This window comes from Capsicum annuum, chromosome 6 (genome assembly GCF_002878395.1).
Source record: "Capsicum annuum cultivar UCD-10X-F1 chromosome 6, UCD10Xv1.1, whole genome shotgun sequence".
In the NCBI taxonomy this organism is placed as follows: Eukaryota; Viridiplantae; Streptophyta; class Magnoliopsida; order Solanales; family Solanaceae; genus Capsicum; species Capsicum annuum.
Genome location: NC_061116.1, coordinates 223,853,885 through 223,860,455, shown reverse-complemented (window position 1 = coordinate 223,860,455; position 6,571 = coordinate 223,853,885). Strand labels below are relative to the sequence as shown.

General features: G+C 29.8%; 1 pseudogene; it reads left to right on the top strand.

The window, feature by feature from the left end:
• The first annotated feature begins 5,246 nt into the window (after positions 1–5,246).
• On the top strand, positions 5,247–6,450 carry LOC124899389 (annotated as a pseudogene).
• The last annotated feature ends 121 nt before the right edge of the window (positions 6,451–6,571 follow it).

Here is a 6,571-nt window from a genome sequence, read left to right as displayed (position 1 = left end):
AATATAATTGGGCTAAATAAATATTTTAAATATTTTTTTTCCTTCAGAAAAGTAATTGAACGCCAAATCCGAATAGGTTTTTTAATTTAATTACTTTCTTTTTTATTTTAAGTATTTTGAGTGGTTTTTTCACCCTCCTAAAAGCAATTGAACGCAAAGTCTGAATAAGTTTTTAATTTTTTTTTACTTTCTTTTTTGTTTAAAAAAGCTTATTATAATAATTGATTAAATTATTGTCCTTCAAATCAAATTGTATTTTCCCCCTCTTTCCCTTCTTTAAATTATATTTAGTGCTCTGCTCCACTTGAGTCGAGGATTTTTCATAAAATAATTTAGTGGCAAGGTACTGCTTGTGGAATTTCACTTGATATGTTGTTGTTCATATGCCTCTGCTACTTGTTTGTGGTTTAGTATATAAATTCATAATGTTTTTACCTTTGACAGATATTCCTTGCAGATGTCTAACTCTGAAAATAATATTTAGAGTCTAACTCAACCCAAAGTTACGATTGATTAATATTGAGTCTAGCTCAATAATAATAAAAAAGCTTATGAGGTAAGATTTATCGAATACATGTATAGAAATTAAATTACCCTAAAATCAACATCTATCAAATTAAGGCACTTGTTAACCCTTTTGAGATATGAAAAATAATTTTTTCAGCTATCGATCGAGAATTTTTTTTTTTTTTTTTATTGTATCATATTTGTCTCAACCAAGCTCGTATGAAGAAATGACTCTTTAACTTCGAATATTATAAAAAGAAGTTGTACAAGATTGGGGAAGGATAGTATTCCTCTATGTTTATTTAGATATTTCGGATACATACACTATTAAAAAAAGACCAAAATCGATCAAAGAAAACCGACCACAAGTAATCGGATTTTATTTTTTTTTAATTTTTTAATTTTTTTTTGAAAGCTACCACAAGTGGTTGCTTTTTTATTTTAATAAATCGAAATAATTATTAAAATAAATTTAGTACTAATTATTATTTATTTTGCAAATGAAAAAAATAAAAAAAACGACCACAAGTGGTCGGATTTTAATTTTTTTTTTTAAAAAAGCTACCACAACTGGTAGCTTTTTTATTTTAAAAAATCAAAATAATTATTAAAATAATTTTATTATTAATTATTATTTATACCATTGAAATCTGTCATATACGTAATTGAAAGATGAAAACTGATCTTTATAGTACGTATTTGAAAGACGATGTTTTATAGCACGTATTTACAGTCATAATAATGTAATATATAACCGATAATTCATCAGAATATAACGAACGTGTTCTATTATAAGTTACTATAGACTTGTGGATGTGATATATATCGTACGAATTCGAAAGTTTATATATCTATATATATATATATCTATATATATATAAATATAAATATAAATTTGGATATTTATATATGATGTATTTGTGATCGATTGATGAAAGATGTAGTCAAAACCTAGTTTATTATTAAGCTAATCAAATATAATGAATCGATCACTCATCTGAGTATGTATAACAAACACATCAGATTATTTTATTGGATAATAATATACTTGTGTATGTATATGTGATATATATCGTACATATTTAGAACTTGATATAGTCAATAGTGTGTGTATATATAGGTATACGTATATACTACTATATACATTTTATACAGTAAAGGTATATTAATGACATAAGATAATGTAATATCGTGTATGTGATGTTTATTGTACGTATTTTAAAGCTGATAGACAGTTGAATATATGTTTATATACGTGTATCTCGTTTAGTGACGTATGTAGTAATCAAAAGTTAGATAACTGAATCCATATATCAAAATTGTATGACTGATATGTTGACATATATGCTGTAATCATTTTATTAAAATTGTGTACATGTGATTGTTTTTCAATAATAATTTGTATAAAAGCAAGTCGAACAGTTATATAATATGAAAAACGTCACATTATATTATTGGATAAGTTACTCGTGTACGTATGTGATGTATATAGTACTTATTGATATAGTCGATAATGTGTATATATATGCGTGTGTATGTATAGGTATATATATATATATTGTGTCAATATGGCCACTGTATCAGCACTATTGGAGTAGCCCAGAATAACAATTGTTGAGAGAAAAAGGAAAGAAAGCCCGGGCATCATCCAAGGGTGGATCCCTACATACTGCGGGTGTCAGAAGTGCTCTTGCTGTGCAGGAAAAAATGGTATGTAACTTTAAAAATTTTAATTCTTTGTTTCTAGTTTAATTTTTATATTATGTGAACATGGATAATTTTTTCATATGTAGGAAAAAGAACAAGATAGGAAATACCAGCTCCAGAGGTATTCGTGCAGACTCATCAGAAAAAAAAAAGAATTCGACTAATGAAGATGTTTGGGTTGAACCTCGTGTAGAAATTTTTCATGTAAGAAATAAATTTTGAATTTATAAATTTTTTTGTCATAGTTGTTATTATTCAAGTATAACTACTTTATTATTGTTTGACTGTTAGTATTAACTTTAATTTGAATATAGGTTAATTTTACGCGTCTTGTTGCTGAGTATCGTAGTAGTCTGCCTTCTGAAAGGCAGGGTGACCCAATACCCGTGTGTGTCCAGAATCAGTTATGGACAAAAGTTGTGGGTCCTGCAAATAGAGGTCATTACTACAAATACCATACAGAATATTTTGGCGAAAATATTAGGAGCTCGTCTGGGACTGCATACTCTACCCTCTTCGATTAACAGAGAGATCATTGACAGACTAGAAAATAGGGTATCTCAACTGACTGCAGAGCTCGCTGAATGGAAAGAGAGGTATTCTAAACAGACTGCGAGGCAAAAGAAGACGGAGGAGGCAACAACATCACAAATTAGGATGCTGCAGGAGCAGTTCAGCTGTTTCATTCAGACGCAAGGGGTTATTCCTTCGTGTCCTGGTGATGCTGCTCGGGTAGCGAAAGGTCTATCCCCCCTGGATAATCTCGGCATGGACGATGAAATGGAAGATGAGGATGAATTCGCAGATGATGATTTCTAGTTTTAAGATTTTTGTATGTCTTCGACTTTAAATTTGATCATTTTAGTGTTTCAAACTATTGTTGTATGTTTTTCATACAACAATAGTTGTTGGAAATGTTATATTGTTATATTGTTGTATGTACACTTATTTATATTTGGGTTTTAGTTGTTGGAAATGCTGTATTAGGATTTTCATTTGGTGGTGCTGTTACAATTGCTATATTTAGATGTTCAGTTTTTATTTATTTTTAAATTCTCAGAAAAACCGACCACATGTGGTCGTTTTTTTGATATTTAACCTCAAAAAACCGACTACGTGTGGTCAGATTTTTATCAAATTAATTAATTAATTTAATAAAATTTTGACCACACGTGGTCGGTTTATTATTAAATTAATTAATTAATTTCGTAAAAAACCAACCACTCGTGGTCGGATTTTTTATCAAAAATTATTTTTAAAATTTTAAAAATATTATAATAAATTGTTAAAAAATATAAATATTTTTGTAAAAAACCAACCACTCGTGGTCTACTTTGGAAAAGCCACCACTGTTTTTTCGACCACATTTTTTGATCAATTTTTTGGTAGGAAATTGGATAAAATCGAATTTCACCTTTTTTTTAGTAGTGTATAGCATCAGAACAAAATCTTTCCCAATTCTTATTTGGGGAAAGGACATAAATTGCATGTCGGCTCAAACATTTTCCGTTCAAATAACCTAAGAATTGAAATTTCATATTTTAGCCACATGACTGATGTCAGTCGCTGACGCATGCTGACACGTGTTCCTTTTTTTTTTTTGCTTTGTTATCTTTTAATTGGCTAGTGCTTCTGTTTTCTTTTTATCTTTTTTTTAATTGATCAATGCTTCTTTTTATTTTTGTCCTTTTTTTTGTCATTGATTTACCTTTTTTTTTCTTTATTTCAAAGAACATTTGATCTATTTTGTTGTAAAATTCTATCAAAATAAAAAATAATTAGTAATTATAAAAATTGAATTATTATTGTATACGACTCTTTTTTTTCAAATGCATATTTGATATCAAATACATAAATGCATATTTTATACAAATAATGGTACAACTTATATACACATTATAACAACAATTGTACAATTTCTATACACATCGGACTTGAATGTTATTTTAATGAAATCTTAGTTTAATGAAGTCAGCCTTTAATGAATTATTTTTTGTTTTATTTAAGAAACAATCTAAAAAGTACATATATTTGTGATGGTGGTATATTAAGTTCTTTTTTTCTAATAGCTAAAATTTATGTGTATCTTCTTAATTAGGTGACAGCATTTGGTTGGAGTACTAGTCCACGTAGGATCGATTTTCATGCATATATGTTGTAAGATTGAAGTGTTCTTTTATTCAATTTTTGTATAGTTAAATGGCCTACTTGTATACTGGCAAAGTTAATATCTAAAATTTACGTGTATCTTTTTAATTAGGTGGCAACATTTGGTTGGATTACTAGTCCATGTTGGAGCGATTGAGTTTCATGCATATGTGTTGCAAGATTGAAGTGTTTTCTTGTTCAGTTTTTATATATTTAAAGGACTTACTTGTACACTGACAAAGTTAAAGGTCATAGTTATAATTTGATATTAAGTTAAAGGTCCTGTTTATGTATTATGCCATCAAAAATCTATTAGTATAGACTGAGATGGTTCAATCGTGTGATGAGGAGGAGCACAGATGCTCCAGTGCGGAGATTTGAGAGGTTGTTTAGGGTTGGTTTCAAGCGAGGTAGAAGTAGACCGAAGAAATATTGGAGGGAGGTGAGTAGACATGACATGGAGAAGCTCTAGCTTTCCAAGGACATGACCCTGGATAGGAAGCTGTAGAGAAGACGGATTAAGGTAGAAGGTTAGCCTGAATTTAGGATATTCTATCTTTTGGTGTGTTACTTGGAGTATCTTGTTTATGGTATTATTGAATATGCTAATTTCTATTGTATCTTGTTCTTTTACTATTCCTTATCTTAGATTAATTTATTTTGAGCCGGGGGCCTATCAGAAACAATCTCTCTATCTCACATCTGAGGTAGTAATATGAACTGCCTACACTTACCTTTTCCATACCACACTTGGTGGAAATATATTCGGTATGTTGTTGTTGTATAGATTCCCATTATAAATGCCATGATGACAACATTGTCTTAAGCACAACTTAGTAGTAAATCAGAAAATTAAGGACTTAATCAAAGTGTTAATTAGCAAAATGCTAGCCATTTCTCTTTCTCCTTTATTTTCTGTTAATAATAATTGTGAGTGGCTTTTGGAGGATCTTGTAAGCTATGAATTAAACAGTAATAGTGGAGAAAATTCAAATTCAGATATTGCCATTAATTCATCATCTCAAAAAAGCCTTCAACATTCGATTAAATTTGATCATCAGATAATTAACGGTGGTGATCATAAATCAACCTGATCAGACGGTGAAGAAGCTTAATCATAATGTTAGTGAACGCGATCGTAGAAAGAAAATCAATGGCTTATATTCTTCTCTTCGCTCTTTGCTTCCTGCTTCGGAACATACGGTATGATTTTATGTTATTTTTCCCTAACTTGAAAATGCATCACAAAACAAATATATCGAAATTAGCTCTTGAAGCTTGGTGATTGGCACGTGGAATATAAAAAATGTATGATACGCTTATAGGTGTGAGGCCTTTTTTGAGAAAATCATGCGAACTTGTCCACAAATGGACAATGTGTTAAAAAAGAGTCTCTTTAGGTTGTTTTTAGCCCGACAATATATTGAAACGTACCTAACCTTTAATTATTCTTTATGTTTTGCAGAAAAAGCAAAGCATTCCAGCAACAATATAAAAAATTCTAAAGTACATACCACAATTACAAAATGAAGTGGAAAGATTTGACTCGGAAGACAATTTACATCAAGAACTATTTCCAATAGAGAAAAATCAGCTGATTTTAACAAGAAAAAGAGAATAAGAGGTGGACTTGAGAATTTTTCATTTGTAATTTCAGCAAATGAAGTTGGTAATAAAGAAATAGTGATGCAAATATCAACTTTGAAGAACAATAGAGGTACAATTGGTGAGGCTATATCATTATTAGAAGATGAAGGACTTGTTCTACTAAATGCAACTTCTTTTGCAACTTTTGAAGATAGGGTATTCTATACCTTGCATTTTCAGGTATTATTAAATATCCTTTTAATTTGTTTCTATTGCTCGGATCCTCCAAAAATGTTGTTGGATATGTGTCTTATCATCCAAAAGTGAGCGCGATGATATTTTTGGAGGATTCGAGCAACATAATCTTTCAAGTTGTGTTAAGTTTTTTTTTTCCCTTGTTGGTGTAACAGGCTGAAGGAACTATGGTAGTTGAGGTTGACATGTTGAGAGACGAGCTCTCATCATATTTTTATAATGAAGACAAATTATAACAACAATGACTCTGGCTTTATTTTTGCTAAAATATGACGTATTCACACTTTTCTTTTTTTCATCTTTTTCCATATGATAGGATCAGCAACAAATGTAAATGTCCTTGTAAAAGAAAAAAAAATTGTTCTTA